The following is a 14,400-nucleotide window of genomic DNA, read 5'->3' on the forward strand; positions in this document are numbered from 1 at the left end:
CTGTTAAATGTCAATGTTGGAGTTTTGATGACATCCACGTTTGTTACATTGTAGGAAACAGTGAATAAGATTGTCGTTTATTGCGGGTTGTACATTCACGTTGACACATTTCAAACTTGTGAAGTTGATTTGGACTGTTAGTTGTGGTTTTATTTCCTTTAAGCCCACCATCCGTCCCTCACCCTTTGAGGGAATGGTGTGAGCCATGTTTCCAGTTGTATAGCGTGAACCTGACGATGGGAATGGTACAAGAGTGAGTGGTATGGCAGTGTACGCATAGCTTGGTATACACTTTGTGGTTGATAAAAGCGAAACAGGATCGTCATCATCATCAGGTGGGGCACCAGAACGTTGGTGTTGAACGTTGGTGATCTAGTTGAACGTTGGTGCTGCCCAGGCAGTTACGAGTCTACAATCCTGGACAGGTCACCACTCTGACTCAGGGTGCCGGTGATCACTCACCTCTGCGAAGGACTCCGTGCGATCTTTAACGCCCACCGACTAAGACCAGCAGACAGGACACCCAGTTTATCATCCATCCAAAGGACAACACACACATTGATGAATCACCCTGCCCGCGAAACACCGGGTTAACAGTTTATAGCTGTGTCGAGATTCAAACCCATGCTCGACAGCTTAGAGGGGAGTGTGCATACCTCGAGGCAATCCTACCAACCCTTAAACAGAATCATGGATGGTAATTGCGTTTTTCCTCTGATTAAGAGTGCAGCTCAGTGGTTTCCTCTAAGTGCATATGATCCTTGTTCTTGGAGAAACCATACCCTGAAGATTTGATGTTTCTCGTGGAATCCTTTAACTTTGACCTTGGCAGTTTTTCTCTCGGCGGTCTGTTTATCTCTTCATCCATTTTTTCCCCCTTCGTGTGGATTCGTTTCATGGGCTTACGAACAAGCACATGTAAAAACATATGGGTTCGTTCAGGTTGAACACAGACAACCAGAGCAGCAGCGGGGAAACTGAGTGGTCCACTGATATACTATTAGAGATATGGATTAGCCTGGACTTATCAAGGGGAAATAAAGGATAAAACAGCCTTTTGGGGGAAGATTTTAAAAGCCTGCAGAGGAAGATGGATGGGAACACACAAATGACAGTGGTGCACGCATTCCATTGATTGACAGGCTTGAGGCCAAGAATATGGATGGTGCTGATGTGTGGTGAGGTAGGTTGACAAACCAATGAAAATATAGTCGTTGAATTTCAATGACATACATCTTGATGAATCTGGGATTTCATGCCCATAGTCATAGTTATCCTCGTGGGCTGACAAGATGGCTTAAAGGTAAGCACACTCACCTCTAAGCTGTCTAGCCTGGGTTTGAATTCCGACCCAGCTATAAACTGTCATCCTGGTGTTTCACAGGCAGGGTGATTCATCAATGTGTGCGCTGTCTCTCGAATGGACGATGAACTCTGTGTCCGATCTGTCGGCATTAGCTGGTGGATGTTAAAGTTTCTATGGTGCCCTTCGCGAAGAGTCAGAAAGTCATTGCCTGTACCATGAATAAATTACAAATTCCTACCCTAACTACTGCTGGAGAGGGATGGCACACCACCCAGCATGACCAGTGTGACCACTCCTTGGCTTTTTCACAAGATCTTGGCTATTCGTTGTTCACCTTGGCGTCTTGGTTTTCTATAGGTTTTCTATTATCATCACTTTTCCGAAACCTTGTGAATTCTTGGCTTTTTTCATTGGCTCACCTTGGCATTTATGAAAATGAGGAGTGGTAACACTGAGCATGACCCCAATCCTAGAAACTGCTTTGGCAGAACCAACTCTCTGTAGCACAGATTCACAGAGTATGAAACATCAGATCAGAAAGGATGATGTCTTCATAGTGAATGGATGATGCCATCTTTGAGGTCGTGGGTTCAAATAGAAATGCAGGTAGCATCATGAATGATGAAGTTTCAGGAAGCTCAGCAAGTCTCATCGGAATTGTAATGTTGTTCTTTTGAGTTGTTGCTGAAAACTAAGCTGGCCCATGAATGACTTTAAAAGAGAGAGAAATTTTCCTGCCATCGTCGGCCCTTTCATACAACAGCAGTCCACACTTCGTGGTCAACTCTGCACCACAAAGTGTTCCATACGAAGCCGTGTAACGATTCTGAGATGTTCCAACCTGTGAGCAGAGTGACCCATTTTTAGTTCCTCTTTGGGTTGTGGGTGAGAAGACCATATAACTGGTTGTAAACATGCTGAGCCAAATGCATTGTCTGGCAGTTCAGCATTTTGTGCACGGACAGCACACATGGAATTAAAATGTTATAACGCCGTCTCACAAAAGTGTGCCTTTAAATCTGGATCGTGGAAACAAGTTCCACGGAAGCAAGTTGAAAGAGATGTTAATGAGGGTAACCTGCTCTTACATGGGAAAAACATCTTACATCTTACATCTATGTACTTACATTGGAAAAAAAAATAATGAAAGGAAGAACAAAGCTGAAGCTTCTTCATGTGCATTGAATCAAGAGTAGAAACGTTTGTGTCATCGCAGACACGAGCTGGGTTGAACAAATCTGTTTGAGCCGTTGCACCAGGGTGCAGGCCTGTTCCCAAGGACACAATCCGATTGAATGGTGGCAAAGACTTTTTCATGGCATCAACCCACTTTCCCTGTTATGATCTTTAACTTTCTTGTTCGCAAACTTGAGCTTTCTTCTCTTGTGCACAAACTTTTGACCAGCCTCAGTGGTGCAATGGTTCGAGCAGTGTTTCTCAAACGGTGGGTCATGACCCCCCAAGTGGGTTTCTGAGGCGGTTGTTTTTGCTGTCTGTGCTAAATAGTAACACAAATCCTAGTGATGTTCCCAGCGACTTACCGATGTGAACTTGCGTTCTCAAACTTAGTAGTGATCAAAACTGAGGCCAGGAACAGGCTGATTGATGTCAAGAGTGAGCTACGATGGTCAATGAGTAAGATTAGTCCCTGAATTGACAAGTTGTGTGCAAAAAGGAATTAAAAATGGCTCAGATTCCAGCCTTTTGGTTACTCCTGTAGTCAGGGTTGGCACAAATGGGCCCAGGCCAGTTTTCACCACCTGGGTTTAAAAACCACCCCCACTTTGAATAGCCCAAGTGTTTTTCCCAGTAAAGTACCAAAGGTGACAACATACCAGGACAGGTGGGTCTTCTGGTAAATCCATCTGAGATACATTGGGTTGGAGCATCTGCTCTGAGTCTGGGAGGTGTGCATTTCAAACCTCATCCTCGTCAAAACAAAGACTTTAAAAATGGTACATGCTACTTTCTTGCTTGTTGCTCATCATTTAAAAAGGATAGAGCATGGACAATCAACCATAAGTTGGCAATAATGGCCACAGGGTTTGTTGGGCCTAAGGGCCTCCTCCTGCGTGGAAGTTCCTTGGAAAAGAACTCCTATTATTATGTTATATTCGTCTGACATTGTTTTGATTAACGATGCAGACCCTTGGAGAATAGAATTACTGAAATTCGACTGAACACCCTTTTATTTATTGCACATCATGCCAGTTCAGCCTGTAGTTTTTATTCTCCCCAAAGCGCTAGCCGCTAGCAAATCTTCAATCTCGAAGAGCGCCAAGAGGGAGACTTTTCTGCTTCTGCCATTTCTTTGATATCACATTGAGTTTGGAGCACGGGGACAGATAACTGGACAAGGGACATTTCGCCAGCCTCGTTTAAGGTGGGGTTTATTTCTCGTGGGCGGGGTGTAGGCAGGGTGGAGTGTTCGCCATATTGGCGAAATCCAATTATGGCCGCCATCCAGGTTACAGGTCAATCGAAGTAAAAAAATCAAAAGGGCTAGAATCATGAATAATACCCCTTTTTAGGGGTTTTTGGGGTCAGGGAATCTGATTCTGACCTCATTTTGATGATTTCAGGTCATGGTCACCCCATTTTGGGTTCAAAGGTCAAAGATCAAAAGTGGTACTACTAAGAATTCAACAAAAATGATTCAGGGACAATTTTTATTAAAATACTTCGGGAATAACATCTGCTGACAAAACGCCACTATGTACGCTCAGGACATATCCGTGGAACTCGTCCAGTGAGAAGTTGCCCTGAGCTTTACTATCTATATTATCCACATTGTGGGTGGTGAAGACCTTGAGACGGCTGTTGGTGGGTACCACCACCCCATCCTGAGCATGGCGAGCACACACCGCACGCGCAACATCTCGCCTCACTTCCATGATGTGATTGTACGATACCGAGATACCCTGTTCTTAGTCAATTGAAATCTGTTTTTTGTCCCGTGCGTGTCCGTGTAGCTTGAGGCCACGATACAGGGGGAAGGGGGTTTCTCGCTCCTTGTTGTGCCGTACTGCAGACGTCTTGACTGCATGGTGCGTACCCTTACTAGGATTGTAGATGAGCAGTTGTGAGATGTTGCATGCGATCTTCTCCCGCGCATCCAGATTGGCGTCGCCACCGATCTTCTCACGTCCATGAAGAGCTTACGGGCCCCGGAGAACTACGTTGAAGAAACTCCTCATCTCCTCGTTGACTGGAGCTGTGAGGCAGTTAAGGGGGAAGGAGCCGTCGAAAGACTACTGACTCTGTAGACAAAACTTGTGCATCATCACTGCAGCTCGCATGAACGTAAGTGCATTCTCTTGACCAATCTGAGACCTATATGTCTTGGCCAGCTCATCAACCACCTTCAGTTTGTGAGATATGTAAATATCCTTCCTGCCTTCATTCCCCTTGGAAAACTCAGCCCATTCAGGTAGGAGCTCGAGAAGGTGATCCTTGTATCGAGTTGAGTGTAGCTCTTTTTTGTCTCGGCATGGGCAACCTTGATCACTCATAAGCTTTTGACACATCTCACATACCTCTGAGAGCTTAAATACGGTGGTGTCCGAATGTTCGACCAGGGCTACAATTTGAGCGCAGATGATGGGATCGAAGGGCAGAGGTGCGGGACCCACCGATTCTAGTCGCTTGGCAGCGCGAGCGGAGTCTCGCAAACGTACATAACACTGATGGTGATAATAGGCATCAGCCGCATGTGCATCAGATGCTACGGCAACCAGTCTGCCAAGTAAATGAAAGTTTTTGTTCGTCTTCGCCCAACTCTTTAGATTGGCATCTACGACAACGGTTACTACCTTGTGGAGGTTGGCCTGGTACTCCCCCTCACAGATTACACAACACTTGACATTGGCTGGAGGCTGAAATTCCCCAGATGACCTGATTTTTGGGGGACTATTCTGAGAGCCGGCTTCTTTGTCTGGCTTCTCTCTCGCCCATTTGACACGAGAATTACTATACTACAATAACTCCTGCAAGTTTCGTGATACCTAGCCTTATGCGATTTAAGAGTTGCTGCAATACCTGAGCCATCATTCAATTGACTAATCGTGACATTGATACCAGAAGGAAGATTATTGGCATTGATAGCATTGAAGTCTTTGAGATCTCTCTCAAGTGAGACAAGTCCCTCCTCCTTCAGAGTTTGCAAGGCTTCTCCAGTTTTGTCCGATTGACAAAGATAACAGAGTCCCCAATTCATAATTTCGGTAGAGGACATAGTTCGACACTCATATTATGTAGGCTTGTCGTGGCGATGAACTTTCATCTCGTCATCATGGTAACACGATAGCAGGCTGAGTCGCAGGTTCCGGATCCACTCCTGAACACGCAAGAACGGGGATAGGATAGTCTCGTGAGATAGGGTAGACATCACAGCTCCGAATGGCATCATGCACCACCGCCGCTGCTGGACACGTCGACGCTCACAGACTTTGTATTGTCTTAAAAGTGAAACAAAAAGTTTATGACATTACGAGTCAAAACTAAAAACATTCAAGTCTTATTTTCTAAATGATTAACGGGATCTTTTGATTGATAACCCAGGTAGGCCAGAGAGAGATTGATAACCGAAGGCAGGCCATTTTTGAAATGACGCCCCAAAATGCCGGGTTTGACCACAAAATGACCGATAGGGTGACCTTGAGGGGTGACCTTGACCTCAAATCGTTGAAATAAAATCAGAATCAGATTCCCCGACCACTAAAACCCCAAAAAGTGGTATTATTCATGATTCTAGCCCTTTTGGTTTTTTTTTTTTTACTACGAGTGACCTCAAACCCGGATGGCGGCCATAATTGGATTTCGCCAATATGGCGGCCCCGGGGGGCGCCCGTCTTGGCGCCTCTCTAAAATCGAAAAAGTATGGCATGGGTGACATATGGGCCAAATTTGGTGCTTTTTGAATCAAACAGTCCCTCTAATGCCCTAACATCCCTAACTAAACCACATCATTTCAATATTGACGGCACACTCATGGATATAGATCAGGGAATTGACCTGAAAGCTCTGAAGAAGCTCTCATCATGACTTGCCATTCACTACAAATGTGATCTCAACGGTGGGATAATTTTAGGATTCCAGTCCCATATATATAAATGTGAAAATATCTTCTTTACAAATTGCTTTAAGTGAGCCCGCATTGCTGTCTTGCTTGTTTTTTTGTTCATCGTCCCAGTTCATATATATTTTTCCAAGTAAGAAGATGGTGGTGATTGTGTAGTCCGATACTCTTTTATGGAGGGTCGTGGCATTCATGACAAGCTGCTCACAATTATAATCAATCAATCCTGGCCACCCCTTCACAGGGTGCAGATATTTGTAATGATCATTGATACAAAGTCGTACCAGTGAATCCACCACCAAACTCGTGAAAAAGTAAAATGCCTCCCTCCCCCCCCCCATCTTATTCCTTTGAGTTTATGATATTTTATTGTCTGGCCTTGCAGATGCACCCATCATCCAAGATGTGTGATTTTACTGGAGCATTCAGACCTGAGTTTAATTTTTCCAGTATTTCTTGAATATTTCCATTAACTGAGATTTGAGATTTAAAAAAATCAATTTTAATGAAAAGCTAAAGTTTTGTTTCTTCACTGATGGATAATAAATAATCACTTCAATAACCTTTGTGGAGGGGTTGCATTGATGGATGGGGTCAAGTATCATCATGATTGTTTCCTTGGCTGAGAATTTACACTAAACAGGCCTCTCATCCATTGCCAGGGTGTTGCCGAAGCAGCCCTCACCTGGGTGGAAATTTGGAATTTGGGTAGGGTTTGAAAAATATATATAGTCACACACTGGCCTACTCTTTTTCAAAAGTACCGTAGAATCCTTGATGTCCACAGGCGAATGCGACCAGATGGGACAGCTTGCTTAACGTCCCCCTCCGACACGGACGACACACTCGCTGATGTAGTGTCATACCTGCAAAGCACCAGGGCGACAGGTTAGAGTGCCACATTAGAATGCCACTTTAGACAGCACCCACAATGAGGACTCAAACCCATAACTACACAGCTCAAAATAAGTATGCAACCTCTGAGCTATCCTGCCAATCGCTAACCGCTGCATACAGAGGGCATCACCATTTACATGAGGTCAAAACTTGTGCTAATATTATGGCATTTATGGACATCGTGTGGGTAATATTTTAGCCATATGGGTATTCTTCAAAGTATGAGGTTATGTCATGACTTTTCACCAGGGAGGTGGAGGGTTATCTAACTTGTGTATACGTTCCACCTCTAATGTTCATAAATTGTTATTCTTTGTGGTTGCTCTGCACACCATCAACCAGCAAATATACCTCTCTGGATTACTTTTATGTTCTTGATGAGACCCATAGGATAAATACAGCTGTACAAGGTTGGACGTTATGGGCTTATAAACAGATTGACTCTGCATTGGGTTTCTGCTGAAGGAGTCAACGTGGATTTGCTTCAATGTTTGAGAGGTAGGAATGTGGGGAAATAAATAATAGGAACTCAATTTATACATCCTCGGGCACAGCTGTTGATTTGATTAGTGTACTTCATAAAAATTAGTGTCAAATCAGACTCTTTATGCGAGAAAGTGAACTTGTGTGCACAAAATGTGATATTTGTCTGACTGGCCGCAGTCCTACACATTATCAAGTGTTTGTCGGAGTGACAATCACTTGGGAAAATTTCATGGAAAGTATAATTGAGCCTTTGGGGCTGTGTCGGCATCAACTATTTATTCAAACTAGGGGTCGTCACTGTATTAATCTGGCCCTTTTTCAAAATAAACTTTTCTAATCAGACTTTGCTAAACTGAATAAACTGTGAAAAATTAATGGATTAAAGTCGGTCCTTGTAAAGTTTTGTGGAAAAAAAAAGGATGCACTCAAACCAAGGTTAATAACTTGCTTTCAACACATCATGAAAGGAAATATTTAGTGATGCAATAAGAATTGCCCGTTATAATTTTTGATTCAGGACCATAGTCAAAACTATTTTATGAAAGTTCATAATTGCAGGATTAGATTTAATGGAAAGTTTCGTTTCGGGGTATATATTTAGTATGTGTGCACACATATGGCATTTAACCCCTCTTTATGCTCCAAGCATGCATCTTCCTTTCCATCGCCATTTTTTTCTTTTTTTGTATACATAGTCGAGGCTCATGGAGAAGCTGGTACAGGACACTGGACGGATCAGGACGCAACAGGACAAAAGGAACAACAGAGGTGTTGGGGGGGGGGGCACCAGCAGCAGAGTTGAAGGCCAAGACAGAGGGGAGATGGACAAACAGTGGGTGTGGGGAGGAATTGGGGGGCAAGAGAGGATGCATGCATGGGGTGGAAAAGATGGATACAGAAGGAAACCCTTCATTACTTTCTCAGTTTTAATTCCATAAGCCTACCCTTCCCAAACCCAGTGTTTATGTAATAAATGGATGACTCCTTTCAATTTCCATGGTTCACACTTGGAAAAATATTCACCCTCATCTTCCACCTGACTATCTTTCTTCATGCCATTCTCTGAGAGCACACAAAATATAAAGTAGTTGTGGTTATGTTAGAGCATATACGTTGTGTCGCTTTTAGCTCGGTTATGCTTCATGTTTTGTTGCTGTCGACGAAAGTTATTTTTCTACAGAGTCTAATGCTCACGAAGGACACACACACACACACACACACACACACACACACACACACACACACACACACACACACACACACACACACACACACACACACACACACACCACCGCACTTGACTTCAAACAAACACAGCCGCTTAGCCTTTGGGAAGTGACGTCACTTCCAAGGGTACCAGCAAAGCCATCTTTATGATGTCACTTTTCTCCCCCAATCCAACAAGGCAATTAAAGAGGGATTTGTACTTCCCCATGGATGCCAACCAATAGGGTTTGCCATTTCTCTGTACATTAAATGATGAGAGCCAAGCAAGGAAGCAGTACATAGCATTGTAAAAGTATTTCATAAGACTTGGTCAGGGTCGGAATTGAATTGTCAACCTCCTTGACTTAAAGCAGGCACTCTAACCATTATGCCACCGAGTGTTCAAACAAAAGAATAATGTACTGTACATGAGATTAGGGAGACATTAGAGAATGTGAAATACAACACTTCAACCAAATATAAGGAATTATGGTGCAGGAGGAAGCCATTTGACCCATCATCCATGTGCTGAACCAACCTCAGAAAGCATCACACATCTACACACAAGCTACAGCTTGCAATCCTCCTCCCATCTCCACCATTCCCCTCCCTCCTCCCACAAAGGAATTTTTGCAGTGTTTTTAACCACGTTTTGGAAAAAAATTTACATAAAACCCGCTTTCATTTCCAACCAACCTCTAACTTGCCACATGTCGTGTTGAAATCTGCCCCTGAGGGACAACTTCATCGATGTGGCCGAAATAAATCATGGTCTCGATGTTTATGCTCACGTGCTTGAGCAAGCACTCCATTTGAAACCATTCATAAGGAATGGCTGGCTTGGCAAGTACTAGCTAGCTACTTTGTAACTGAATACGTCCCTGGACATCTCGGCAGCTCACAGTACATACCAAATGCCGACATAGGACAGTTTTTTTGTTTAAAAAAAATTAAAGACCTCAAATATTAATCATGACTATTTTTGTTGTAATGAAAATGTGCCTTGTTTAGTTTTAAACCAATTTTTTTCGTTTTTAAAATGTACGTTGAGGCTGGAGGGAAAGGTGTGGCCTTGCTCATGGACGGTGCTTGTGATGCTGGGGGAGAGAGGGGAAGGTATGGCCTGAATAATGGGCGGCACTTTTGACCCACAGACACAAACTCAGCTTTATATATATATATAAGACGAGCATCGAACCCGTCGCTTCACTGTTGGGAGTCAAACAACATAACTTATATATATATATATATATATATATATATATATATATATATATATATATATATATATATATATTACTAAAACTCTCATCTTGTATGTATGTATGTTCCCTAAATACAGCCAAAACGGTACTCGATAGCACAGAAATTTTAGCGCCACCTTACTTCCCATTCGCCTGCGGTGTGCAGTATCAAGTTTCGTTCAAATTGGGCAACGAAACAAATTATTAAAAATTCAATTCCCGATTCAGTCAAGTACTCTTTGGGAGAATTTGATCAATGAAACAACCTCAGCGGTATAGTTCGCTTGAGCTATCTTTTATTTTCTTCCTTGAAATGATGTTTTTTCATCAACCGCTGTCACAACGGGAACCCAACGGATTCACGGGTTGTCTCGTATTACAATAAAGTTTATTGATGGTAAATATTTGCAATTGTTTTGTATTCCAGAAACATTTTGTTTACTGCGAACAACCCAGCATTCATTTTAGTAATATACACACTCACTCACCAAACAACAATGTTATTAATTCGTTTTATATCCCTCGGCATTAGATGTTATGTGGTTTCATTTTTTCAAGTTGTGAAATGCAATTCTCATCGAGTCATCGAGCACAAAGCGAAAGCCACACTGGAGTGGCTGAATAAGAAGAAATAAATGTTCTTGTTATTGAGTGGCCCAGTGAAAGTCCTGACTTGAACCCAATTGAACATTTACGGCGAGACTTGAAGATTGCAGTCCATCCACGATCCCCATCAAACCTGGCAGAACTTGAGCAATTTTCAGGTGAAGAATGAGCAAATATTTCACCATCTCACTGTACAAAGCTGGTCGAGACCTACCCATAAACACTCAGAGCAGTCATTTCTGAAAAAGGTGCTTCCACCACATGATGACCTCACGGGCTGAATACTTTTACAACCAGTGAATTTTGATTTGTACATGTTTTTCGCAGGTATTCCTTCAACTATAACAGTGTTTAGATTGATCTTTTCATTTAGAAATAAAAAATTTAATTTGTTATTCACGTCATTGTTTCTACATCATTTGTGAGTCATCTAAATGTGACATTATGGGTTGGGGGTGATTACAGTGATTTGCAGTTCACTATATTATATCTACTGCACTTCCTTCGTCTACCCAATCAGAAACTGCTTCGTAGAACTTCAATAAATTTGTTAAACGTGATCTCCCCGAAGTAAACCCATGCTGACTATCTTTAATTACTTTGTATTTATTTAAATAGTTCCTCATCTGGTCCTTAATTAATGCCTTCAACACATTTCCCACAACTGAAGTCAAACTAACAGGTGTATAGTTTCCCAATTCTTCTCTGGATCCTTTCTTCAATAACAATGTTACATTTGTGACTTCCCAATCCTCTGGTACCTCTCCTGATTCCAATGAGCTGTTAAAGACATCGGCTAACACAATCAATGTTTTTCTTTGATGCATTCACGTCCTTCAACTGTCAAATTCTATTTTGTTTTCACCCAAATGGAAAACCTTAAAATTCTTAAAATAAATATAGCGACTGAAACCTTTGACATTACTCATAAAATGGTGGAATTTTTTTGACACCTTACCTTCCTTTGTATGGCCCAAATTACTGACATCCTTCTGCTCCCTTCCCTCCTCTCAGTTTACACCTACATCTCTTTTCTCAGTCACTTCCCCACGCTCCGTGTTCTCTCCTATTTCCTTCCCTTTCACAAATGTTATACGTATTTCTTAATTGAACGTCCCTATCAGTCTTTTTCTGGATGTAACTTTACAAAGTTGACCCATATTCCATGGTTCATGCATGATCAGCTGTTTTCTCGATTACCAAAGTTCCTACCTTCTCCCTGCAACCTCTCCATCAATGCGACATTAATAATTAATTGGAGGCCTATATGTTTTACAGAGCTCTGAGGTTAATCACAACGAGTTGAAAAGCATTTAAAAGTGAGAGCTAATCCTGGATTGGATGCCAACCACTGACAGATTCTACACTGGCTGTGGGTGCAGGAGATAACTCGCCTATTTTTCAAGAAACACACCACAGGATCTTTAATATCCACCAACTAATACGAGCAGATGGGATACCCAGTCTAACATCCTTCCGAGGGATGGCACACATATTGAGGCGTTGCCCTGCATCTTAAACAGCAAAAAGGTAGTTTGTAGCTGTAGGGTTAGAGTTGAACCCAGATGAGACAGCTCAGAGGCAAGTGCACATACTTCGAGGCTATCTTACCAGGCCCCAAAACAAGATTAGGATAATGACATGTATTGAGTATAATAAGTAAAACTTTGAGAGTGAACATTGTTACTTAACTTTAAAGAGCAAAAACGTTTTTATTAAATGGCCTTAAATTGTTCAAAATGTGCAGAAAATAAATTGTTTGCTTCAACTTTGGCCCTTAATTTACCAATACACCTTGTTTCCTATTTGTCTATTTTTGCTACTGTTTATAGTAGCAAAAATAGTATTCTTTATTTGATTTATGCCGAAGTTATAAATCAAAGAACGAAAATGGAAAATGAGAGGGTGACTGTGAAACGTGGTGGCCACAAACTTATCAGTATGTATTAAATCAGGAAATATATGTGGTCATAAAGTTCCATAATCAGTTCCGATTGCAAAAGTTTTGGTGCAACTTTTCAAAAGTTGTTGATGCCGAAGTGAAAAGTTTGTCCATTTCCTTCCTTTGAGATGTTGCTGAAGAGAAGAGAAGAAATATGGGAAGGAGAGGGGTCTTTGTAGAGAGGTATTTGGGGAGTAATAAAACCATTGTCCTCAAAATTAAACTTATGACAAAATTGCTAACCTTGAAATTATATTTCACATCATGCTTATTCTTCTTTTTCTTTTTCTTTGTCTTCTTTTTTTTTTGACAGATATCACATTTGATGTGGAGGGGATTGAACATGTGATTGGTTTTCAAAATGTTCTCAGAACAAGATGCTCACAATGGCCACCAACTTTTATATTTTTCAATATTTATTTTCTTCCTTGGGTTAACCATATATACTTATAATACTTATACTTAATACTTCTACTTCTACATATTATAATATGTTAAATGGTTGACTGCATGCATATATCTCCTCAGGAGCACGAAACTTTCTACATTCCCCTTTGTGCTCTCATGGGCTTCATGGCGACTTCCTCTTTAGCCACCTACAATTTTGAACTTGCTACAACTTTATGTTGGTGGGGGTTCGAAAATGTCTCTGTGTCTGCCCATGTAATATGCATACCGTATATATTGTCATGTCAATGGGGTTCAAAAAATATCTCACTTCTGATAAACCAGATGTCGCATCCAAATATCCCGTAGATATAGAATTACTCAGAGCTTTTTATCCTGAGGGATGGTCAAAGCAGTCTTTTTAAATACACTGTATTCAATAGTTACTCTTCCTCACCATTACCCACGGTCGCCCAAATGAGCCAAAACAACAACAAAGCCACACAGAAAGCAGATGGCTGAAACACGCTCTTACATTTTAAAAGATTTATTTTTATAATGAAAAGTACTGGGAAGAGGGTTTGACAAGACGCTATGATAAACAAAACAAACCAAGCGAGTCAAAAGACCCAAAGAGAGGAATGGGGGTATGCAAACTTATATGCAATGAGGAGAAATAAACCGTAAAACATAACCCACTAAATGCCACAGATCACATTTATAAAATAACATAATAATTCAGGCAGGACTTCCCTTTTTTCTGATGCACAGAGTGGGCGCAAAACTCGATGAGTGCCCAGAATAAGTCAAACGGCCATGAGCAGGGCCAGTGATGAGTAGGCCTTCAACTTGGCCACGTGGTCTCCTTTTATCCTTTTTCCTCCAGGCCCTGCAAAAACACGGTGATCTCAGCTTGGGTCAATTCTCCTCAAAGTGAGGTTTCCATCCTCATTTCCACATGAGCCTCTTTGTTCTCTCCTGGTGGACTCAGTTCTCTTCCTTGTGGATACTCAAGCCCTCGGGAGCTCAAGGATATCGAGCTGTCAGGAGCTCGAGTGTCCTCAGGAGGACACTCCAGCCCACCTTCCTCTCTCTTGGACTCCCCGGTAGACTCACTAGTCTCAACTCTGGAGGTCTCCTCCTCGTGGACTCTTGACTCACATGCACAGTTCTCTGCTCATGGACTCACCAGCCTCTCCTCATTGACTCTCTGGTGCACTCTCTTTGTCTCCTCTTTGTTCTGGATGGG

The 14,400-nt window shown here is 42.1% G+C and overlaps 1 pseudogene; it reads right to left on the reverse strand.

The window, feature by feature from the left end:
- Positions 1-3,978: 3,978 nt before the first annotated feature.
- LOC147024963 (uncharacterized) lies at positions 3,979-5,540 on the reverse strand (annotated as a pseudogene).
- Positions 5,541-14,400: the final 8,860 nt, after the last annotated feature.

This window comes from Eptatretus burgeri, chromosome 6, assembly GCF_056783735.1.
Source record: "Eptatretus burgeri isolate ZD-2024b chromosome 6, Ebu_testis_v1, whole genome shotgun sequence".
Classification (NCBI taxonomy): Eukaryota; Metazoa; Chordata; class Myxini; order Myxiniformes; family Myxinidae; genus Eptatretus; species Eptatretus burgeri.